This window comes from Pristiophorus japonicus, chromosome 4 (assembly GCF_044704955.1).
Source record: "Pristiophorus japonicus isolate sPriJap1 chromosome 4, sPriJap1.hap1, whole genome shotgun sequence".
Lineage (NCBI taxonomy): Eukaryota > Metazoa > Chordata > Chondrichthyes > Pristiophoridae > Pristiophorus > Pristiophorus japonicus.
In genome coordinates, this window is record NC_091980.1 from 66,787,957 (window position 1) to 66,813,020 (window position 25,064).

Genomic DNA, 25,064 nt, shown 5'->3' on the forward strand with positions numbered 1-25,064 from the left:
TACATGATGCAGAATAGAGCTGGAAGAAAGTTCGTTGAAGAGCATTATGTGCCCAATCAAAGACGACGCAGACTCTTTAGTTACCCGCAACTAAATTACAGGGAGCACCGCTCGTACCTGCACCTGTCCGATACACAGTGTGTTAGAAGGCTGCGCTTCCGAAAAGAGATCATCACTAAGATATGCCAGCTCATTAAGGCAGACATGCAACCTACCAGCACCATCAGGACCGCACTGCCTGTCGAGGTGAAGGTGACTGTGGCACTTTCTTTCTATGCATCCGGCTCATTTCAGGCATCAGCTGATGGCATATGCGGCAACTCTCAGTATGCCACACATCATTGCATTCGCCAGGTAACTGAAGCGCTTTACGCACGCAGGTTGGACTTTATTAACTTTCTAATGACCAGGGAGGTACAGAGTGAGAGGGCTTTGGGTTTTTCGAGAATAGCAAACTTCCACAAGGTCCAGGGTGCAATAGACTGTACGCACATCGCCCTGCGAGCACCTTGAGGAACCGGAGGTGTATCGAAACCGAAAGGGGTTCCATCCCTGAACGTGCAGCTCGTCGTCGACCACACGCAGCGCATCATGGCAGTGAATGCCAATTTTCCAGGGAGCATACATTTTGCGTGAGAGCACTGTCATGGACCCGTTTAAGAGTCAGGCACAAGATCACTGCTGGATGCTGGGGGGTTAAGAATACGGCCTTGCCAGCTGGATGACCCCCCTGCAGAAGACTCAAGACAGAAGCCGAGAAGCGCTACAATGAAAGCCATATAGCCACACGCAATATCGTCCAAAAGACAATTGGAGTGCTGAAGCAATGCTTCCGATGACTGGACCATTCTGGAGGCAGTCTGCAATACCATCCTGAGCAGGTCGCTAATTTCATTGCATGTTGCACAACTTAGCCATCAAGGGCCCAAGTTTCGGGCCGCGCCTAGAACGGCGCAGCCCCGACCTGGATGGCCATTTTTCGCGCCACAAAGTGCGCCTAAAAAAAACTTACAGATTCTCCGGCTCCCTGCTGGTCCTCTGGAGCCGGGCGCGGCACAGCATGAGCTGTGGGGGGGGGGGGCGGATCTAGATCCCTGCGCTGAAAACAGTGCTGGGACTTCTGCACATGCGCGCTACAGTCTACAGTGGCCATGCATGTGCAGTAGCTCCAGGTGCCCAAAATTGTGTGGGAGGGACCCGAAGCACGCAGCCCCTAGCCCTGGCCGAATGGCCTCACTGGGGCTGCGTGCATAAGGCTGCCTCCCACGCCCAGCTCCTGCTTCCTCCCGACCCGACTCGACTCCCGCTTCCCCGCCCCGCCCCGGATCCGACCCCAACCCGACTCCCGCTCCCCGCCTCCCTGGACTGGACCCGACCCGTGCTCACCCCCCACCCGACCTCCCTCCCTCCTTCACCCCCCCGCGACCCGAACCGAACCGACCTCCCTCCCACCAGCCCCCCGAACCGACCTGCGCTCCCAACCCCCCCCCACCCGGACCCGACCCAACCTGACCTCCCTCGACACGAACCGACCCGACCTCCCTCTGCCCCCCCCCCGACCTGAACCGACCCGCGCTCCCTCCCTCCCTCCCCCTTCCTCCTTCCCCCCTCCTCCTTTCCCCCCTTCTCCTTCCCCCCCTTCTCCTTCCCCCCTCCTCTCCTTCCCCCCCTCTCCCCCTTTCCCCCTCCTCTCCTTACCCCCTTCCCCACTTCCTCCTTCTCCTTTCTTGCCCTTCTCCTTCCCCCCTCCTCTCCTTCCCCCCCTCTCCCCCTCCTTTCCTTCCCCCTTCTCCTTCCCCCCTCCTCTCCTTCCCCCCTTCCCCACTTCCTCCTTCTCCTTCCTCGCCCTTCCTCCTTCCCCCCCTTCTCCTTCCTCCTTTTCCCCCCACTTCCTCCCTTCTCCCCCACTTCCTCCCTTCTCCTTTTCCCCCCCTTCCTCCCTTTCCCCTTCCCCCCCCCTTCTCCTTCCCCCCTTCTCCTTTCCTTTCCCCCCCCTCTCCTTCCCCTTCGGATCGGACTGCAGGAAAATTGGATTTGAATGAGGAAGCGGTGGCCACAGGTAGAGAGGACCCTTCAAAACCTGTCACAAAAGTTTGAGGAGTGTCGACGTGATGTACGTCCTCCTCCTCTTCCACTTCCCCCTCTCCCTCCTCCTCGGCTAAGTCCTCTCCTGCAACTCTCATGGGAGGGGCATTTGGTGCAGGGGGTGGCTGCTCCTCCTGTGCAACTGTAAAACATTAAATGAATGGATAGCTGCAGCGGAGAGGAGGGAGGGGCCAGAGGTGACATGAGTACACTCACGTTGCCCTGTAGAGGAGCAACACCGCTGCATCATATATTGCCGAGAATCAATACATGAAACTTTCATAAGCAGAGTAGACAGAAACTGCATGACATAACATTTTGTGCAATTAGGGAGATTGATAGCCATTTTTCAGCAAAAACTTGGAAGTTCCAAACAGTATGTTGCTTTCCAAGTGGCAGAGTGTGATCAGCCAAAAGTTATGGTTCATGTCAGAACTAACAACGTTTTGTGTTCCCAGCATTACATTACATTATGTCTACATTATATTGACATAACATTGAATTACATGACCGCAGCACAGCCCGGTGATTATGCAGGACTTCCCCTCCCCGAGCACCGATTCAGCACCAATACGCGTGGGCGAACGATCATGCGCGCCCATCAGGGCTGCAGAGGCTCCTTCAGGTCGCTGAATTGAACAGTCTGCGGTGGACCTCCGCCCGTCTTGCGGAGCTCGGCCCTATTGCTGACTAAGTTTTTCTGCAAAGGTGACAAAAGCTAAGTGTAAACTAATTTCACAGCTACTATTACGGAACACATAAATAGACATCCCCAGTCCTTTCCTCAATGAATGGACCATTTATGTATCATTAGGACGCAAGTGATACATGATTGGGAACAAAGAAATGGCAGACCAATTGAACAAATACTTTGGTTCTGTCTTCACTAGGAAGATACAAATAACCTTCTGGAAATACTGGGGGACCGAGGGTCTAGTGAGAAGGAGGAACTGAAGGAAGTCCTTATTAGTCAGGAAATTGTGTTATGGAAATTGATGGGACTGAAGGCCGATAAATCCCCAGGGCCAGATAGTCTGCATCCCAGAGTACTTAAGGAAGTGGCCCTAGAAATAGTGAATGCATTGGTGATCATTTTCCAACATTCTATAGACTCTGGAACAGTTCCTATAGATTGGAGGGTAGCTAATGTAACCCCACTTTTTAAAAAAGGAGGGAGAGAAAACAGGGAATTATAGACCAGTTAGCCTGACATTGGTAGTGGGTAAGATGTTGGAATCAATTATTAAAGATGTAATAGCAGCACATTTGGAAAGCAGTGACAGGATCGGTCCAAGTCAGCATGGATTTATGAAAGGGAAATCATGCTTGACAAATCTTCTAGAATTTTTTGAGGATGTAACTAGTAGAGTGGACAAGGGAGAACCAATAGATGTGGTGTATTTGGACTTTCAAAAGGTTTTTGACAAGGTCCTGCACAAGAGATTAGTGTGCAAAATTAAAGCACATGGTATTGGGGGTAATGTATTGACGTGGATAGAGAACTGGTTGGCAGACAGGAAGCAAAGAGTAGGAATAAACGGGTCATTTTCAGAATGGCAGGCAGTGACTAGTGCGGTACCGCAGGGTTCAGTACTGGGACCCCAGCTATTTACAATAAACATTAATGATTTGGACGAAGGAATTGAATGTAATATCTCCAAGTTTGCAGATGACACTAAGCTGGGTGGCAGTGTGAGCTGTGAGGAGGAAACTAAGAGGTTGCAGGGTGACTTGGACAGGTTAGGTGAGTGGGCAAATGCAGTACAATGTGGATAAATGTGAGGTTATTCACTTTGGTGGCAAAAACAGGAAGGCAGAATATTATCTGAATGGTGACAGATTAGGAAAAGGGGAGGTGCAACGAGACCTGGGTGTCATGGTACATCAGTTATTGAAGGGTGGCATGCAGGTACAGCAGGCGGTGATAAAGGCAAATGGCATGTTGGCCTTCATAGCAAGAGGATTTGAGTATAGGAGCAGGGAGGTCTTACTGCAGTTGTACAGGGCCTTGGTGAGGCCTCACCTTGAATATTATGTACAGTTTTAGTGTCCTAATCTGAGGAAGGACATTCTTGCTATTGAGGGAGTGCAGCGAAGGTTCACCAGACTGATTCCCAGGATGACAGGACTTACATATGAAGAAAGACTGGATCGACTAGGCTTATATTCACTGGAATTTAGAAGAATGAGAGGGGACCTCATAGAAACATATAAAATTCTGATGGGATTGGACAGGTTAGATGCAGAAAGAATGTTCCCGATGTTGGGGAAGTCCAGAACCAGAGGTCACAGTCTAAGGATAAGGAGTAAGTCATTTAGGACCGAGATGAGGAGAAACTTCTTCACTGTGAACCTATGGAATGCTCGACCACAGAAAGTTGGCATACTGTTAAGATTTGGGAGATGGCGATATTTATGGAAATTCCAGCCCTATGATTCTATAAATATCCGTCGTGATATCTTCTTCTGTGGCTCAGTGTCAAGCAGCTTGGAATGTTTTGTGAAGTTAAATGCAAATGAATAATTTAAAAAAATGACCAAAAGCTTGGTCAAAGAGTTAAGTTTTAAAAAGCACCTTAAAGGAGAAGAGGCAGAGGGTTTAAGGAGGGGTTTCCAGAGCTTAGGGCCAAGGCAGCTGAAACCACAGCTGCCAATGGTGGAGTGATTAAAATCGGGTATGCGCAAGAGCCCAGATTTGGAGGAGAGCAGAGATTTCAGAGGGTTGTAGGGCTGGAGGAGGATACAGGGAGGGGCGAGGCCATGGAGGGATTTGAAAACAAGGTTGAGAAATTTTAAATTGAGGCACTGCCGGACCAGGGGGCAATGTAGGTCAGCAAGCACAGGGCTGCTGGATGAATGGAACTTGAGTGCGAGTTCGGATACGGACAGCAGAATTTTGAATGAGCTCAAGTTTACGGAAGGTGGAAGATGGGAGGCCAGCCAGGAGTGCATTGGAATAGTCAAGTCTATAGGTAACTAAGGTATGGATGAGGGTTTCAGCAGCAGATAAGCTAAGGCAGGGACAGAGACGGGCGATGTTACGGAGGTGGAAGTAGGTCGTCTTAGTGATGCAATGGATATATAGTCATATTACTAGGGATGGAAACGGTGGCCAGGGAACGGAGTTATTGGTGGGGACCAAAGACAATGCTTTCACACTTCCCAATCCTTAGTTGGAGGAAATTTGTGCTCATCCAATATTGGATGTCGGACAAGCAATGTGACAAATCAGAGACAGTGGAGAGGTCCAGAGAGGTGGTGGTGAGATAGAGCTGAGTGTCGTCAGCATGTGGAGCCTGATGCTGTGTTTTTGAAAGATATCACCGAGGGGTAGCATGTAGATGAGAAATAGAAGGGGGTTAAGGTTAGAATCCAGACGTAACGATGCAGGAGAGGGAAGAGAAGCCATTGCAGGCGATTCTCTGGCTACGATTTGATAGATAAGAATGGAACCAAGCAAGGGAAGCTGGATGACAGAGGAGAGGTATTGGAAGAGGATGGTGTGGCCAACCGTCGAAGGCTGCAGATAGGTCAAGAAGGATGAGGAAGGATAGTTTATCATGGTCACAGTTACGAAGAATGTCATTGATGACTTTGATAAGGGCCATTTCCGTACTGTGGCGAGGCTGGAACCCTGATTGCAAAGATTCAAAACGTGGAATTGCGGGAAAGGTGGGCACAGATTTGGGTGGCCTCAACACACTTTGGAAAGGAAAGGGAGGTTGGAGATGGAATGGTAGTTTGCAAGGAAAGAGTGGCCAAGAGTGGGTATTTTGAGGGGAGATGACGGCAGATTTGAAGAGGGGGGGGGGAGGGCGGGGGAGGAGAACGGGGACAGTACCTGAGGAGAGGGAACGGTTAACTATATATCAGCTAACATGGGGGCCAGGAGGGAAAGTTGGGTGGTCAAAAGTTTGGTCGGAAATATCGAGGGAGCAGGAGGTGGGGTCGTATACAAGTTGAGCTCGGAGAGAGCATTGCAGGAGATGGGATAGAATCTAGAGAAAGAGGAGAGTTCAGGGCTAGGGCAGTGGGGAACATTAGGGGAAGTTTGGTCCAGTGGGTGAAGGCAAGGGAGGGAAGCAGCAGAGACAGCAGAACGGATGGTCTCGATCTTTGTGACAAAAAAGTCCATGAGCTCCTCGCACTTGTTGGAGTTGAGTGTTATGTATGCAACACCTTGTAACCAGCATTCTACCGCCACAAGAGGGCGCATCTGTTGTTGGAATCCCAAAGGATCCCAGCATCCCTTGGGAGCACTGCATATAAGTAGGCTTCCCATGCTGTGCCAACACTCTGGAGTCAGAATAAAGAGCCTTAGGTCACACTTACTCAAGTCTACAGTATTCAGTCACATTGCTTTATTTGAGATATAACAGTGAGGATGGAGGAAGCAGAGGCGGCGGCTTAAGAAGACAGTTTATGATGGACAAGAGAAGCCGGGGGCTATCTTTGCATTCCTGGATGATCTTTGAATGGTGAGCAGTTTTAGTGATGGAGAGCAGGACTCAATGCTTTAAGTGGTCCAACCAGATCAAGCAATGGATGGTTAAACCAGTTGTCCGCCAAAGTGGTTCAAATCTGCGTCCCTCGGCCTTAAATGAGCAGAGATGAGGGGTATATTGGGGGAACGATTAGGATGAGAGAGTCATGATTTTAATGGTGACACGGGCATTAAAGTCCAGAGATGGCCATGGTAAGCGGCTTCAAGTAGCTCTGGCCACAGAGGGCCCAGCTGCAAATTCCAGCATCTCGGCAGCAGCCAGAGAAGTCAGGCCCAGATAGCTGTCTGGCACCAAAGACGGCACTGGGTGATAGTGTGAAAGAGAGCAGACATGCTGTCATCCTTAGAGAGGGCAGTATAGAGAGGACAGCATCTGCCTCTCCCATGGAGATAACGACACTCTCATGGGGTTGTACCTTAGCACTCCCACTGCTCCGCTTGAGAACAGAATGCAGGAGTAATGAGCCACTCTAAGCCTCTATCAATGCTTTTCAAGCCAGAGGACATGCTGGACATGTCGGACATGTCAAGATGGCAGCAGTCTAAGCTTCTATCAAAGTGGTCAGAGGCCAGAGGAGTCACTCCATGATTCTGGGATCCATAGCAGTGTTCACAGAGCTGACCACTCGCTCCATGGTTGACTGCATGGTTTGGATGCCATGCGCAAAGATCTTGCATAAGTTGGAGTTGCACTCCTCCATGCTCTCTACCATTGTGTGGAAGCTCACTGGAGGGTGCCCAGTGCACTTGAGGTTTGTGCTTTATACCAATAGTTCTCTTCTATAGGCTGGGTCCTCGAGGTCTTAATCTCTGCCCTCTGTAGCAAGGCTAGGATGTGTGGTGACTGTCCGGCGACATGATTCTTGAGCCATCCTATGTACCTGCCTTTGCTCCTGCTCACTTGCACTCGGTGAATTTCTCAGGAGACTTTTCTATTCTACCCTCTAAATTACATAGGTTGCCAGTCTTGGAGTCGATGCTTGCTTGGGTAAAGTTGAGTGATGCTGCATATTCTGGAGGGTTGTACTCCTCTTCCTAAGTTCTTGCTGAGTCCTCTAGGATCTGAAAGGGGAGAGGGGGAACATGCGTTGGCAGTTCATGGTAAGGGTAAGCAGAAACAGATGAGTGACTGCTGAAAGCAGCAGCCCTTTGTCATGCATAGTCTACAAGTCTATTTAATGTGTGAGGGTAAGATTTCAGTGAGAAGAGAATGGCTAGATGCTTAAAAACTCTGCAGAACGTCTAGCCTCTCCAGAAGCCGTGTTTCTGACAGCCCCCTGTACACAATATCCATTACGCTATCTTCCAGAGGCGACAGGATGTATATGGATGCTGGGCCACCTGCTCCCCATTGTTGTGCTCTAGCTTCTCCTGCAAGAAAGGAGTGTGTTACAATTAACCCAGTGAGATGTTTTACAGACATGCATGTCAGGGTAGAATAGTGTTGCTGGTGTGTGAAAGATAGCACAGGTGTGATAGAGGAGAGTAGCAGGTGCAGAGTGCTGCAGTTGGAGGTTGAGTAAATTGTGCTGCAGTAATTGGAGGGAAGTGGTGAAGGTACAGTTAATGCAGGGCTAGGCAGAACAATGAGGGATACAAGTTAGGGGTCTTACATTTAGGAGCCCTTTTTAGGCCATTGAACTTTTTTCTGCATTGCAGCTAGGTCCTGCTTCTGGCCCTGACTTTGTTGCCGCGAAGCAAGGGATACTTTCTTGCTGTTGGATGGAAAGATGAGGTCTCTCCTCCTGCCAACTTCCTCAATCAGTACCTGCAAAGTTAAATCTGAAAAGCAGAGAGCCCTTCCTGTATCTCATTTCAGTGATGCTCAGAATAAAGCTGATTGCAGCTCCCATTAAGAGCTGCTGGCTGCCTTTAACTGACACCAATGACATCAGATGTCCCGTCCTATTAAGCGAGCTACCAATGAAGAGCTCATGTAGTGCTAGCTCATTTATTTCATGCTAAGCAGGCACAGAGACCAATTTAGTGTGGTCCCCAAGCCCACAATTATAATTGGAACGCTGAAAGTTTTGTCCCCATTTTTGGACAATTATGAATTTAGGCCCCCTTACCTCAGATTTCCAGGCATTCATGAGTTACTTGTTCTGACTGACTACCAAAATTATACTGAGAAATGAGGATAATGAGATTTCTGTAATGCATCAATCATTGGAATAACCAGTTTGCATTACAGCCTTGTAACCCTTACTTATCCTTTTTGGCTAATAATGTTCATAAAAACACTTTTGTTAAGATCATACTTTATATTGAAATGGATTTTTAGTTAAATCAGTTTCCAAATAGAGTTGAGAGGTTTGATGGATTACATATTGCAACTTTTGGTAATTTAAAAATAAGTCTGCACTTACCTGAACCAACAATAATTTGCATTTATATAGTACCTTTAATGCAGTAAAACGTCCCAAGGCACTTCACTACAGCAAAATCCCTCTGCTTCCTACTCTTCAATTGAGCTTTTCCATCTTTATAAGCAGGACAAAAGCCAATTTAGATTTATGCACCAGTTTCACGGTGTGCCCAAACTAGAGTCCTCCTCCTCCCAGAGCATTAACCCAATTCTCCCTTACCATTGCACAGGGATCAGAGACAGGGGCATAGGAAAACCCACTAAGTCAGTATTACTACAAATAGGATATCAGTGTCTTTGTCTAAAATATATCAATGGATGGAATTTTACCTCCTACAACTACTTGAATCATTCACCTTCATAAACACTAATTTTCAATTGTTCTCACCCTCCTTTTAGCCACACTAATCATTTTGACGTCAACAGATTTAACAACAGTGCTTCAACTCTATCTGCCAAATTTTAACATTTCCTGGCTGTAATCTTAGCTCTGGTGAAACACAAAATTTTCATTTTTATAAGACTGCTGCAACACAGCTGCAATGGAGCAAACTAAAGTCCAGGATGCTTTGTGGGGTCTGAATTTAAAAATGCTAGCATATCACTAAGGAAACTTTATTTTTATTCATTTCTAAATGTTACATCGAGTTTACAGCACAGAAACAGGCTATTCGGCTCAACTGGCCTATGCCGGTGCTTATGCTCCACATGGGCATCCTCCCCAACCTCTCAGTTCTGGTATCATCCTAGTAATTTTTTTTTGCATCTTCTCCAGTGCCTCTGTATTCTTTTTATAATATAAGAACATAAGAAATAGGAACAGCAGTAGGTCATACGGCCCCTTGAACCTGCTCCGCCATTCAATAAGATCATGGCTAATCTGATCATGGACTCAGCTCCACTTCCCCACCCGCTCCCCATAACCCCTTATCATTTAAAAAACTGTTTATTTCTGTCTTAAATTTATTCAATGTCCCAGCTTCCACGGCTCTCTGAGGCAGCGAATTCCACAGATTTACAACCCTCAGAGAAGAAATTTCTCATCTGTTTTAAATGGGCAACCCCTTATTCTAAGATCATGCCCTCTAGTTCTAGTCTCTCCCATCAGTGAAAACATCCTCTCTGCATCCACCTTGTCAAGCCCCCTCATAATCTTATACATTTCGATAAGATCACCCCTCATTCTTCTGAATTCCAGTGAATAGAGGCCCAACCTACTCACTCAACCTTTCCTCATAAGTCAACCCCCTCATCCTCGGAATCTAGTGAACCTTCTCTGAACTGCCTCCAAAGCAAGTTTATCCTTTTGTAAATATGGAAACCAAAACTGCATGCAGTATTCCAGGTGTGGCCTCACCAATACCTTATATAGCTGTAGCAAGACTTTCCTGCTTTTATACTCCATCCCCATTGCAATAAAGGCCAAGATACCATTGGCCTTCCTGATCACTTGATGTATTTGCATACTATCCTTTTGCATTTCATGCACAAGTACTGTGGCACTTTGCAATCTTTCTCCATTTAAATAATAACTTGCTCTTTGATTTTTTTTCTGCCAAAGTGTATGACCTCACACTTTCCAGCATTATACCGCATCTGCCAAATCTTTGCCCACTCACTTAGCCTGTCTATGTCCTTTTGCAGATTTTGTGTGTCCTCCTCACACATTGCTTTTCCTCCCATCTTTGTAGCGTCAGCAAACTTGGCTACGTTACACTCAGTCCCTTCTTCCAAGTCATTAATATAGATTGCAAATAGTTGGGGTCCCAGCACTGATCCCTGCGGCACACCACTAGTTACTGGTTGCCAACTAGAGAATGAACCATTTATCCCGACTCTCTGTTCTGTTAGTTAACCAATCCTCTATCCATGCTAATATATTACTCCCAACCCCGTGAACTTTTATCTTGTGCAGTAACCTTTTATGTGGCACCTTGTCAAATGCCTTTTAGAAGTCCAAATATACCACATCCACTGGCCCCCCCTTTATCCACCCTGTTCATTACATCCTCAAAGAACTCCAGCAAATTTGTCAAACATGACTTCCCCTTCATAAATCCATGCTGACTCTGCCTGACCGAATTTTGCTTTTCTAAATGTCCTGCTACAGCTTCTTTAATAATGGACTCCAATATTTCCCCAACCACAGATGTTAGGCTAACTGGTCTATAGTTTCCTGCTTTTTGTCTGCCTCCTTTTTTAAATAGGGGCGCTACATTTGCAGTTTTCCAATCTGCTGGGACCTCCCCAGAATCCAGGGAATTTTGGTAAATTACAACCAATGCATCCACAATCCTTGCCACTACTTCTCTTAAGACCCTAGGATGCAAGCCATCAGGTCCAGGGGATTTATCTGCTTTTAGTCCCATTATCTTATTGAGTACCACCTCCTTAGTGATGGTGATTGTGTTAAGTTTCTCCCCCTCCCCCATAGCCCGTAGACTATCCACTGTCAGAATATTGTTAGTGTCCTCTACCGTAAAGACTGATACAAAATATTTGTTCAGAGTTTCTGCCATCTCCATGTTCCCCATTACTAATTCCCCAGTCTCGTCCTCTAAGGGACCATCATTTACTTTAGCCACCTTTTTTCTTTTTATATACCTATAGAAACTCTTGCTATCTGTTTTTATATTTTGTGCGAGTGTACTTTCATAGTCTATTTTCCCTTTCTTAATCATTTTTAAAAGCTTCCCAGTCTTCTGTCCTCGCACTAGTTTTGGCCACTTTGTATGCCCTTTTTAATTGGATTATTTTTTTAGTTAGCCACGGATGGCTATCTTTTCTCTTACACCCTTTCCTCCTCACTGTAATATATTTTTCTTGAGAGTTATGAAATATCTCCTTAAATGTACATCACTGTTCATCAACTGTCCTACACTTTAATCTATTTTCCCAGTGCACTTTACCCAACTCTGCCCTCATACCTTCATAGTCTCCTATATTTAAGCTCAGTACGCTAGTTAGAGATCCAATTTTCTCACTCTCCATCTGAATTTGAAATTCAAATCATGCTATGATCACTCATTCCGAGGGGATCCTTTACTAGGAGATTGTTTATTAATCCTGGCTCATTATACAGGACCAGATCTAAGATAGCCTGCCCCCTGGTTGGTTCCGTTACATACTGCTCCCTTACGCACTCTATGAACGCCTCCTCAAGGCTACCCTGACCAATTTGATTTGTCCAATCAATATGGAGGGTAAAATCACCCATGATTATTGCGGTTCTCTTTTTACAAACCCCCACTATTTCCTGGTTTATGCTCCGACTAACAGAGTTGCTACTGTTAGGGGGCCGATAGACTACATCCACCAGTGACTTTTTCCCCTTATTGTTGCTCATCTCCACCCAAACTGTTTCAACACCCATATCATTTGAGCCAATATCGTTTCTTACTATTGCAGTGATTCCATCCTTTATCAATAGAGCTACCCCACTTCTTTTTCCTTTCTGTCGGTCCTTCCGGATTGTCAAGTATCCCCGAATATTTAATTCTCAGTCCTGGTCACCTTGCAACCACGTCTCTGTAATGGCTATCAGATCATACCCATTTGTCTCAATTTGTGCCATCAACTCATCTATTTTGTTATAAATGCTACGTGCATTTAGACAAAGAGCTTTCAAATTTGTTTTTTTACCCTTTTTTCCTGCTTGTTTCTTCTCTCCTTCAAACCCACATTCTTTATTTTTGCTTTATAATTTCAGCTTTACTCCCCTCCCTACTGAACCTATTTTCAGGTTCCCATCCCCCTGCCAAGCTAGTTTAAACCCTCCCCAACAGCACTAGCAAACATCCCCGCGAGGATATTGGTCCCGGCTCTGTTGAGGTGCAACCCGGGCAGTTTGTACAAGTCCCAACTCCCCAGAAGCAGTCCCAATGCCTCAGGAAACTAAAGCCCTCCCACCTGCACCATCTCTCCAGCCACATATTCATCTGCTCTATCCTCCTATTTCTGTACTCACTAGCCTGTGGCACTGGGAGTAATCCGGAGATTACTACCTTTGAGGTCCTGCTTTTTAATCTCTCTCTTAGCTCCCTAAACTCTGCCTGCAGGACCTCATCCCTCTTCCTACCTATGTCATTGTACCGATGTGGACCACGACCTCTGGCTGTTCATCCTCCCTCCCCCCCAGAATGCCCTGCAGCCACTCAGTGACAGCCTTGACCCTGGCACCAGGGAGGCAACAAACCATTCTGGAGTCACGTCTGCGGCCGCAGAAACGCATGTCTGCTCCTGACTTTCGAATCTCCTACCACTATAGCGCTTCCATTCTTCTTCCTCCCCCCCACCCCACCCCCCACTGTGCAGCTGAGCCACCCATGGTGCCGTGGATTTGGCTCTGGCTGCACTTCCCAGAGCCACTATCGCCCCCACTGGTACTCAGAACAGAGTACCAGTTAGAGAGCAAGATGGACTCAGTGGACTCCTGCACTACCTGCCTAGTTCTCCTCTTTTGTCTGGAGACCAGAACTGTGCACAGTACTCCAAGTTTGGTCTCGCCAAGTTTCTATACAAGTTTAACATAACTTCTCAATTCTTTCTCTCTATAAATGAACCCCAATGCTTGATCTGCTTTTTTATGGCCTTAACCACCTGCATCGCTACTTTGTGATTTGTGTATCTGTACCCCAAGATCCCTCTGCTCCTCAACCCCATTTAGACTCGTTTTCCAAGCAGTATGTGGTCTTACTCTTCAGAGGTAATGGGGATAAAGTGTGTGTAACAGAAATCTGCCGTATTCAATGTCGCAGAGCTTCCTAATGAAATGTTTTACTTTTATAAAGAGTTTGTAGAAATACTCTGGCCCGGATATTGCACTAGGATGTGTTACCAATGGTTACAGCTGGATCAAGGCCCCCCCCCTCCCCCCAAGTATGTGGGGTCAGTGGGAGGGGACCCGATTAGCAGTGGCCCAGTGGGCAATTTTATAAAAATGCATTTAGCCGCAAAAGAAAATGCTTTGGGAAGGTTAAATGTTCTTAAACTTGTGAAAACCTTACTGGGTTTTTAGTAGGACATCAGAAAGGTAAAATTGTTTAACTACCACCAAAATCAAATTCAAGGTAGGGAGCAGCATCCTACTGCAACTGCTGGTTTCTTTCCTGAAATTTAACAGATTTGTAACAGTACAAGGACATGGTTTTAAACGCCACATGGTCTGGGCATTTTCAATTGATGTGTTCAGTCAGCCTTATTAGGGAGAAGCTCTCATAGTAACACTCAAGTTTGGTTAGACATGTATAGCTGTGCCTCACCTGTCAATAAGGTCACCAGCCACCAATATAATTGGGAATCCAGATGTGGCTAATTGCAATTCTGATTAATAAATAAAAATATGAGTAACAAACACCATCATTGGGCATGTGATCTTTAACACCATGGAAAGACCAGTGACATTGTATGGAGAGGGAGGCAGTCAGTAAATGCAATGGTCAACTCAATGAATTGGAATAACTGCTTAAGGCAGAAGAAAGTTTAACAAGTAACGACCAGCTGCAATAGGAACTTTTTAAAAAATTGTTCATGGGATGTGGGCAGCACTGGCAAGTCCAGCATTTATTGCCCATCCCTAATTGGCCTTGAGAAGGAGAAGGTGAGTCGCCTTCCTGAACCGCTGCAATCCATGTGGTGAAGTTACTCCCACAGTACTGTTAGGGAGGGAGTTCCAGAATTATGACCCAACAACGATATACTTCCAAGTCAGGATGGTGTGTGACTTGGAGGTGGTGGTGTTCCCATACACATGTCCTTCTATGTGATAGAGGTTGCCGGTTTAGGAGGTGCTGCTGAAGAAGCCTCGGTGAGTTGCTGCAGAGCATCTTGTAGATGGTACACAATGCAGCCACGGTGTACCAGTGATGGATGGAGTGAATGTCTAAGGTGGTGTATGGGGTGCCAATCAAGCGTGCTGCTTTGTCCTGGATGGTGTCGACCTTCTTGAATGTTATTGGAGCTGCACTCATCCAGGCCAAATGGAGAGTATTTCATCATATTCCTGACTTGTGCCTTGTAGATGGTGGAAAGGCTTTGGGGAATCAGGAGGTGAGACACTCATGGCAAAGGGCAAAACAGCATTCACTGTGTTCTGGATGGAGAGCAGGGGTGAGTCTTGTGCATCTCCTTGAGCAAGTCAACATTCTCAGCAATTACTCTGATGAAGTCAAAGTACTATTCCCAATTGCTGGACAAAAACCAAGAAGCTGCACTATGATGTGCAGTGTCTGATAAATTAATGCTAGAATTCCAAACTTTGGTGAAAAAGTCTACAAGGTTCGCACTACTTGGTGACAGATGTTTGTTAAATAAATGTGTACATGAAGTACAGTTATCTATAGTGCATGTGGCTAAAGCAAAAAGACGCATTTATTTGTACTGCCAAAATGCTCCACCCTTTTAGACTTTCCACTGATGATTGCCGGGCTGTCGCTCATCTATTGCCCAAATAAGCAGGCTATCACCTATTTTAGCTTAAAAGTGGAAAGTTGGGCCCGAACATCGGCCACTGATTGCCGGCCCAACTTTTGGCACACATGAATCTACTATCGCCGAGGTGATCGCCCACACATCGCCAGACTGATCGCTTGCCAAGCAGATCGCTGGAGAAAAGCTGCTCCCACTGGGCACTACGGATGCCATTTTGAACGTCGGAGGAACTGAAAGAGGCTGCTTCAACTTGAGGCTTATGAGATTTAATTTGAGAGTGATTTTAAGGGCCTTATTGACTCTTGGCAATTATCTAATCACGTTCAAGTGTTGAGGTCAAATGTATGGTCATTTAGAGCGATTTATAGTGATGTGGTCTATAATTTCTCTACTAGTATTGGTCACTAATCACATGCTGCAGACTGAAGATGGGAGAAGGTACATTGAAGAGCATTAAGTGCCCAATCAAAGATATGACAGACTGCTGCGGAGGAGACCTTACACCCGACACTTACAGGGAAAAGCAATCATACCTGAACTTATCCGATAACACGTGCCTTAGGAGGCTGCACTTCCAAAAGGTCATCGCTGAGATATGCCAGCTCATCAAGGGTGATCTGCAGCCTACCAGCACCATCAGGACCGTACTTCCTGTTGAGATAAAGTTTACTGTGGTACTTTCCTTCTACACATCGAGCTCCTTTCAGGCCTCAGCTGGCGACATTTGCGGTATCTCTCAGCATGCCACACATTGCTACATTCGACAGGTGACTGAAGCCCCTTACGCTCGCAGGATGGACTTTATAAACTTCCCTATGACCAGGGAGGCACAAACCGGGAGGTCTTTGGGTTTCTCACGAATAGCAACTTCCCCAAGGTGCAGGGTGTACGCACATCACCCTGAGAGCACCTTTACAGGATGCAGAGGTGTTTCGTAACCAAAAGGGATTCCGCTCCCTGAATGTGCAGCTCGTTATCGACTACAACCAAATAATCATGGCAGTAAATGCTAATTTTCCAGGCAGCATCCATGATGCACACATCTTGCGTGAGAGCATGTCGCTGACCTGTTTTAAGAGTCAATCACAAGGTCACAGCTGGATGCTGGGGGATAAAGGATATGGCCTTGCCAGCTGGTTCATGACCCCCCCACCCCCCCAAACGGAAGCGTTACAATGAAAGCCATATAGCTACACACAATTTCGTTGAAAAGACAATCGGAGTGCTGAAGCAGCGCTTCAGATGCCTGGACCACTCGGGAGGCAACCTACAATACCACCCTGACCAGGTCGCTGAGTTTATTGTGGTGTGCTGCATGCTGCATAACCTAGCTATAAGGAGAGGACAATTGCCAGGTGGAACTGCCGGTCCACCTCAGGAGGGGAAGAGGAAGATGAGGAGGAGGAGGAGGAGGATGAGGACGACCTCAGGCTGACGATGAACCCATGCCCCCACGCAAGACTGGAAAAGCCCCGTGGGAGTTACGCAGCTGCGAAACTCTTGCATCAGTAGCTCATAGATGAACGCTTTGCGAGAACTTACATTGGTGACAGTTACCGTTACAGAAAGACAAGTTACAGTTGCGTTATGTTTCATTCTTGCCTGGCCATTGTTTTCCAACAATTGTATTCATGTTTTACCTTATTAGAAGACACTGCACAACAATTGTAAAATTCAATAAAATATTTTAATATTTTTAACGGTAAAAAACATTGTTAAATTAACACCCACCTCCCCCCCCACCCCCAGCAAAAATTTTTAAAATTCAACACCCACCCCGCCACGCTTCCCTCCAGATCCTAATATAGCCCCCCCCCCCCCCCCCCCCCCCGTGTCCTAGCCCTCCATTGTAATCGAGTAACGGGACCAGGACCACTTGCAGTAGACGACCTCAAGGCCTGCTGCTGTGGGGTTGGTGACGGTGGCAGCATCATCTCGTGGGGTGGACGAGGAGGAGAAGACGTTTCGGAAGACTTCTTCCTCCTAACTCGCATCTGTGCTGGCGGTTGGTACGACACCTTAGAGTCCAGTGCCGTCTCCCGACACTACCGCATGCCGCACGGCATGGATGGCAGCGGTCTGTTGGCCCATTGCCACAATCACGCGCTCCATACCTTCCGATATGCGAGCGGACATTGTGGCAATGTTTCCAGTCAACCCGCCAAACGCCTGGAGGAGCTCTCGACTGAGGTCGACGCTCTCCCTGCACAGCACAACCATGTCCTCGTTCGGACCGGCCCGTCGCAGCACGTGCCGACCTCGCTGACTCAACCTCCATGGGGTCAACGTGGACACGGTTGGATGCCTTGGGGTCGCCTGCCACAAGCCGCTTGGGCCCGCTACTTCTTGCGTTGAAGACGATGAAGGTACAACAGATGCCGGGATGCAAGGGGCATCCTCCTCGTTCTCCAGCATTTCCTCTTCTCCCTCTGTGGTCTCCTCGGCACCCGTGGTGATGATCACCTGTAAAGGACAGGGACAAGTGCGGCCTCCCTTTGCGCCTGTTGAGTTGGGTGACCTGCAAAACACAACTGAGCTTATTAGAACAGAAGGATACACACGATTCTTGCGCTGCAATGGCATACGTAGGAGGAGCAGCACTACTACAATAAATGTGACCGAGACACGTTACATATTAATACATCATTTAGATGAAGGAATTGAATGTAATATCTCCAAGTTTGCAGATGACACTAAGCTGGTTGGTGGTGTGAGCTGTGAGGAGGATGCTAAGAGGTTGCAGGGTGACTTGGACAGGTTAGGTGAGTGAGCAAATTCATGGCAGATGCAGTATAATGTGGATAAATGTGAGGTTATCCACTTTGGTGGCAAAAACAGGAAGACAGAATATTATCTGAATGGTGACAGATTAGGAAAAGGGGAGGTGCAATGAGACCTGGGTGTCATGGTACATCAGTCATTGAAGTTTGGTATGCAGGTACAGCAGGCGGTGAAGGCAAATGGCATGTTGGCCTTCATAGCTAGAGAATGAGAGTATAGGAGCAGGGAGGTCTTACTTCAATTGTATAGAGCCTTGGTGAAGCCACACCTGGAATATTATGTTCAGTTTTGGTCTCCTCATCTGAGGAAGGACGTTCTTGCTAGTGAGGGTGTACAGCAAAGGTTCACCAGATTAATTCCTGGGATGGCAAGACTGACATACGAGGAGAGACTGGATCAACTGGGCTTGTATTCACTGGAGTTTAAAAGAATGAGAGGGGATCTCATAGAAACATACAAAATTCTGATAGATTGGACAGGTTAGAGGCAAGAAGAATGTTCCCGTTGCTGGGGAAGTCCAGAACCAGGGATCACAGTCTAAGAATAAGGGGTAAGCCATTTAGGACCGAGATGAGGAGAAACTTCTTCACTCAGAGAGTGGTTAACCTGTGGAATTCTCTACTGCAGAAAGTTTTTGAGGCCAGTGAGTTAGATATATTCAAAAGGGAGTTAGATATGGCCCTTACGGCCAAAAGGATCAAGGGGTATGGAAAGAAAGCAGGAAAGGGGTACTAAGGTTGAATGATCAGCCATGATCTTACTGAATGGCGGTGCAGGCTCGAAGGACCAAATGGCCTGCTCCTGCACCTAATTTCTATGTTTCTATCATATGGTGGTACATCTATGTGAAATTCACTGCCCCAGAGAGCAGTTGAGGCTGGATCAGTGACTATATTTGAGGCGGAGACAGACAGACTTCTGAATGATAAGGGAGTGAAGGGTTATGGGGAGCGGGCAGGGACGTGGAGCTGAGCCCTACATCAGATCAACCATGATCTTATTAAATGGTGGAGCAGGCTCGAAGGGGCAGATAGCCTGCTCCTGCTCCTATTTCTTATGTTCTTAACCTGAGAGTAGTACAGAAGCTGCATGCATAACATGACATCATTAATATATTATAATGAAATGTCATTACATTACTTTGAATTAACACATTACTCACATGACGCAATGGAGGGATCTGCACCACCACGGGTGGTGGCCGAGCGACTGTGGGTGCCACAAATGCTGCCGCACGTTCCTAGAGGTCGCTGAGCAGGACGAGCTGAGCAGGGCCTCCTCCGGTGCGCCTCTGCTTGGAACGATTCTTGGGTATCTTCCTCTGCAAACGTGACAAGAGCATGGCATAAGCTAATTGACTAGGTACCATCATGGAAAGACAACAGGTCCCAACGTTATATGCTAATACGGTTTGTATCCACCATTGATGCATGGTTATAACATCTACATTCAGATAAAATATTTAATAAGATCATGTTTAGGATCTAATGCTCGACACAAAACATCTCAACGACAATCTCCATGAGGGCCCCCGGTGTGGGGGGGAGAAACCAGGACCGCTGGTGAGCTCGGCAATGACAGGACCTAATGTCCGAAAGTGTCCCAGGGCAGATAGTGAGTCAGGGCAGCTCTCCCCCAGTCCAGGCTGGCTCCCTGTGTAAGTGACAGCAGCCGGAGAGACTGAGTAAAGGTGAGCGGACCAGACCCCTCAGTGCTCAGTCGTGCCCCATCCACCAACGTAACCCAAAAGGAGACAGTGCCAAAATTAGACTTAAAAAGGGCGCAGGTTCAGAGCCCTGTCCAGATCTAAGCAGGGAATATATGCAAGAACCAGCTTAATTTTAATCTAGGAAATTTACATATTACGTGGATCATTACAATTTAAAATCTATTTAAACTTACTCTTGCCGAAGCAACCAGGCTGTTCCAGCGTTTGCTGCACTGGTCTGATCCCCTGGGCTCGTGGGACACCAAGGACACAGTGTCCGCAATGTCACTCCAAATTTTTTTCAAAAGCCCGGGGTGGAGGTTTCCCACACCCACCTCGAGTTAGTTGGCCCCACCGGCTGTGGACCTCATTCATGAGGGCCTCACTCGCCTCATCAGAAAAGGGCTTTGCCCTCCTTCTCCCCTCCACATCCTGCCCACTCTCCGCGGACTTGTGCTGGGACATAGTAAAGGTTTGTAAAGTATTCAGATTTTAATCTCCACTGGTTTTTCTCTCTCTCTTTCTCAAAGCTCCTTTCTTTCTCTCTCTCTACCTCCCAGAAAGGGGTACTGAGGTGAATGATCAGCCATGATCTTATTGAATGGTGGTGCAGGCTCGAAGGGCCGAATGGCCTACTCCTGCACCTATTTTCTATGTTCCTGACCTCCTGAATCATGGGAAATCTTCTTTGCAAAAAAAAAACATATGCGCAGAAAGGCCACTGCTAGGGACGCCTTGCCTTCCACATTGCTGATGTCCGTTTTACATCGCTGAGCTACCACCCCCACAAAAAAGACGAAAGTAGCAATCAGAAAAATGGCCGATCTTCCAGCGATCCTGAAAGCTGAAACATTGTCCATTTTTGGGGTGCTAGCCAGCTAAGTGGAAAGTCTAGCCATTTGTTTCTGATTGGGCCCCTTGGAGGAAAAGTCACACCTGAAGTTTCACTGGAACCACCCATCCCAAGGTCTCACTGACTTTGCAAATTGTAACTCGATCCACTTTGACTTCCTGAAGTGAGAGGACAGAGCTCCCCAGAAGACAGCAAGAGCCAGTCAAAGTCCTGTACCCCAGTCCAAGTACTTCCCTCCCCCAGTCCAAATGCATGTCTCCCGCAGCCAAAGTGCCTTACCCAAGTCCAAGTAATTCCCTCCCCCAGCCAAAGTGCCTTAACCAAGCGCAAGTGCATCCTCCCTGCCCCAACCATAGATGGGGCATTGTGTATGGATTGTTAACAGGTTTATTGTGTATGAAGTGACTTCTGGATATCATCCACTCCAACGATGTCCCTTGTAGGGGGTTGGAAGAACGTGATCCGTCTTTCTTGAGTTCCCTCTTTCCCCCTCCCCAGCCTCTCTCTCTCTCTCTCCTCCCTGCAGCCTCTCTCCTTCTCTTCCCCCCCAGCCTCTCTCTCTCCACTCCCCACCCACCCCTCCCCGGCTCTCTCCCACCTCACCAGCCTCACTTTCTCTCTCCCCTCCCCACCAGCCTCACTCTTTCTCTCTCCTCCTTTCCCCTCTCTCTCTCCTACCCCCCTCCTCCCCCCCCCATCCCTCTCTCTCCCCGCTCGCCCCCCCCCCGGGCCCTCTCCTCCTCTCACCCCCCACCCCCACCCCCGGCGGAGCTCTCCTCTCCTCCCCCTCCTACCCCACTCCCGCCATCTCCCCCACCCCCCATCTCTCTCCTCTCCTCTCCCCCTCCCCACCCCACCGACGCTCCCCTCCACTCTCCCGGCGCTGTCCTCCCCCCCCCCCCCCGGGCGCTCTCCTCCCCCCCCCCCTCCCAGGCGCTCTCCACCCCGCCCCCCCCCCCGGCGCTCTACTCCCCTCACCCCCCCCCCTCCGGCGCTCTCCTCTCCCCCCCCCCCCCGGCGCTCTCCTCTCCCCCCCCCCCCCCCGGCGCTCTCCTCTCCTCTCCCCCCCCGCCCCCGGCGCTCTCCTCCCCCCGGCGCTCTCCTCCCCCCCCCCGCGCTCTCCTCTCCTCCCCCTCCCCCTCCCCGCGCTCTCCTCTCCTCCCCCTCCCCGCGCTCTCCTCTCCTTCCCCCCCCCCCCCGCGCTCTCCTCTCCTCCCCCGCCCCCGCGCTCTCCTCTCCTCTCCTCCCCAGCGCTCCCCTCCACTCCCCCCCCTCCCCCACCCCGGGCACTCTCCTCCACCCCCCTCCCCCCGGTCGATCTCCCCCCGGCGCTGTCCTCACCCCCCAGGCACTCTCCTCTCCTCCCCTCACCGCTCTCTCTCTCCTCCCCTCCCCTCCTCTCTCTCTCTCCTACCCCCCTTCCCCCCCCCCCCCATGTTCTCTCCCCCCCCACTCCCCATCTCTCTCCTACCCCCCTTCCCCCCCACTGCTTCCCCCCGGGTGCTCTCCTCCCCTCACCCCACCCCACCCCGGCGCTCTCCTCTCCTGCCCCCTCCTGCCCCGGCACTCCCCTCACCGCCCCCTCCTGGCGCTCTCCTCTCCTCCCCTGGCGCTCTCCACCCCCACCCCCAGGTGCTCTCCTCCACCTCCCCCCCCCCCCCGGACGCTCTCCTCTCCCTCTCCCCCCCCCACTCCCCATCTCTCTCCTCCCCCCCCCCCCCCCCCAGGCGCTCTCCCCCCCTCACCGGCGCTTTCCTCTCCTCCCTTCACCCCCCCCCCCCCCCCCCGGCGCTCTCCTCTCCTCCCCAGCGCTCCCCTTCCCTCCCCACCGGCGCTCTCCTCTCCTCCCCCCCCATGGCGCTCTCCAACCCCCCCCCCCCCCCCCCGGCGCTCTCCAACCCCCCCCCCCCCCCCCCGGCGCTCTCCTCTCCTTCCTTCCCCCCCCCCCCGGCGCTCTCCTCTCCTTCCTTCCCTCCCCCCCCGGCGCTCTCCTCTCCTTCCTTCCCTCCCCCCCGGCGCTCTCCTCTCCTTCCTTCCCTCCCCCCCCGGCGCTCTCTTCTCCTTCCTTCACTCCCCTCCACCCCCCCGGCGCTCTCCTCTCCTCCCCCCCCCGGCGCTCTCCTCTCCTCCCCAAGGTCCTTCGACTCGCGGCCCCAGGCCGCCGGGAAAAAAGAAGTCGGAGCCTCAGGTTCTGCTTCTCGGTACCACGTGGAGGGAAAGAATGGCCAGGAGGGGGTGGAGCATAACAGGGGGCGGGGCTTGTCACATGTCTGTCAAAAAAGTGCAGTACAATCGTCAGTCCCCAAAGCAAAACCGCAGCCATGCCTATTGCTTATCAGTGATTTCTATTGGACAACATTGTTTTAAACCATAAGTTAATACTACCAAGCCAGGTTTAATATCTTTGTCCGTTTTGCGACCACGTGTGCTCTGACTTTTTATGAACTGACCCATTTGCATGATGTACAAGTTTTGGATCATTTACCAGTAATTAGGTTTAACCACCTTTACTTGCGATGTGCAAATCAAAGCAAGTTTTTCAGTTCATAATAGAACAAAATCAGTGCCCAATTCAGTCATTACCTAGCGATAATTACACTATAAACATGTTAAATAAAAGTCATTACAGGAGCGCAACAGCCAAGAAGTTCGGAGATCATAAACCATTTATTAACATTTAGCTGTTTATTCATCAGAATCCTGAGTATGCGTAAGTCTGACTGCAACACAGTTACATTCACTATATACTCTTTACTGCCAAGATCTTTGATGAGAGAAGTGGGTGACTTTTCCACTGCAATCAAGAACACGAGGGTCTGGAGTTTCCGCTTGGTTGCGCTGGTTTTCTCGGCACAGTTCACCCGAAATCAGCGCAAAATTATTTTAAGCGCAAATTACGTTCAGTACAACTCGAGTTTCTGCGATAGCTTAAAAAACATTGCGCTAGAAGCTGGCCCCGCTCACAAAACTGCCCACTCCAACAGAATGAATTAATCGCCATTGGAGTTTCCACCAATTGCGCTCCTTTGTAGGCTTCGAGGAAGCTCGAAAAAATCAAGCTTCTTTTAGGAGGCACGTTTTAAAAACTTTCGAATATCTTTTTTTAAAATTTACTAAGAAACTGATTACTTTACACCAATATAACTAGCAAATAGCTTGGTATAGTTTTTTTTAATTAGTCATTTTCAGTTATTTAAAATTGGGTTACTCACTAGACTGATTAAAATGCATATTTTTTTGTGATAAATCTATTTTCAGCTGTATTAATCAAACTGCACCAGGTTACCACAAATATATCAAAGAATATTTTTTAAAGCAAAAATTTAAAATTGAGTTCCAAAATGCTGACCGATTGTGCTGGTTCATGGCAGTTGTGTGTTCAGCAATATGCAAAATGAGGGGGAAAAAACTTCTCAAAACTAATGCAATTTGCTGAAACGCTAACCCAATAGACCTACTATTTAAGTTGCAAGAACTTAATTCTCTAGCTTGTTCTGCAAGTTAACAGTGAGCAGGGTCCTGGCAGGGCTCTCTGAGACAAGAACATAAGAAATAGGAACAGGAGTAGGCCATTTGGCTCCTCGAGCCCACTCTGCCATTCAATAAGATCATGGCTGATCTGATCATGGACTCAGCTCCATCGCTCCCCATAACACTTTACTCCCTTATCGCTCAAAAATCTGTCTTATCTCCGCCTTAAATATATTCAATGACCCAGCCTCCACAACTCTCTGGGGCAGAGAATTCCATAGATTTACAACTCTCCGAAGAAATTCCTCCTCATCTCAGTTTTAAATGGATGGCCCCTTATTCAAAGACTATATTCCCTGGTTTTAGCTTCCCCTATGTGGAAATATCCTCTTTGCATCCACCTTGTCGAGCCCCATCATTATCTTATTAAGTTTCGATAAGATCACCTCTCATTCTTCTGAACTTCAATGAGTAGAGACCCAACCTACTCAATCTATCTTCATAAGTCAACCCCGTCATCTCCGGAATCAACCTAGTGAACCTTCTCTGAACAACCTCCAATGCAAGTATATCCTTCCTTAAATACGGAGACCAAAACTGTACGAGTACTCCAGGTGTGGCCTCACCAATACCCTGTACAGTTGTAGCAGGACTTCCCTGCTTTTATACTCTATCCTCCTTGCAATAAAGGCCAACATTCCATTTGCCTTCCTAATTACTTGCTGTACCTGCATACTAACTTTGTGTTTCATGCACAAGGACCCCCAAGTCCCTCTGTACTGCAGCACTTTGCAATTTTTCTCTATTTAAATTATAATTTGCTTTTCTATTATTTGTCAAAGTGGATAACCTCACATTTTCCCAC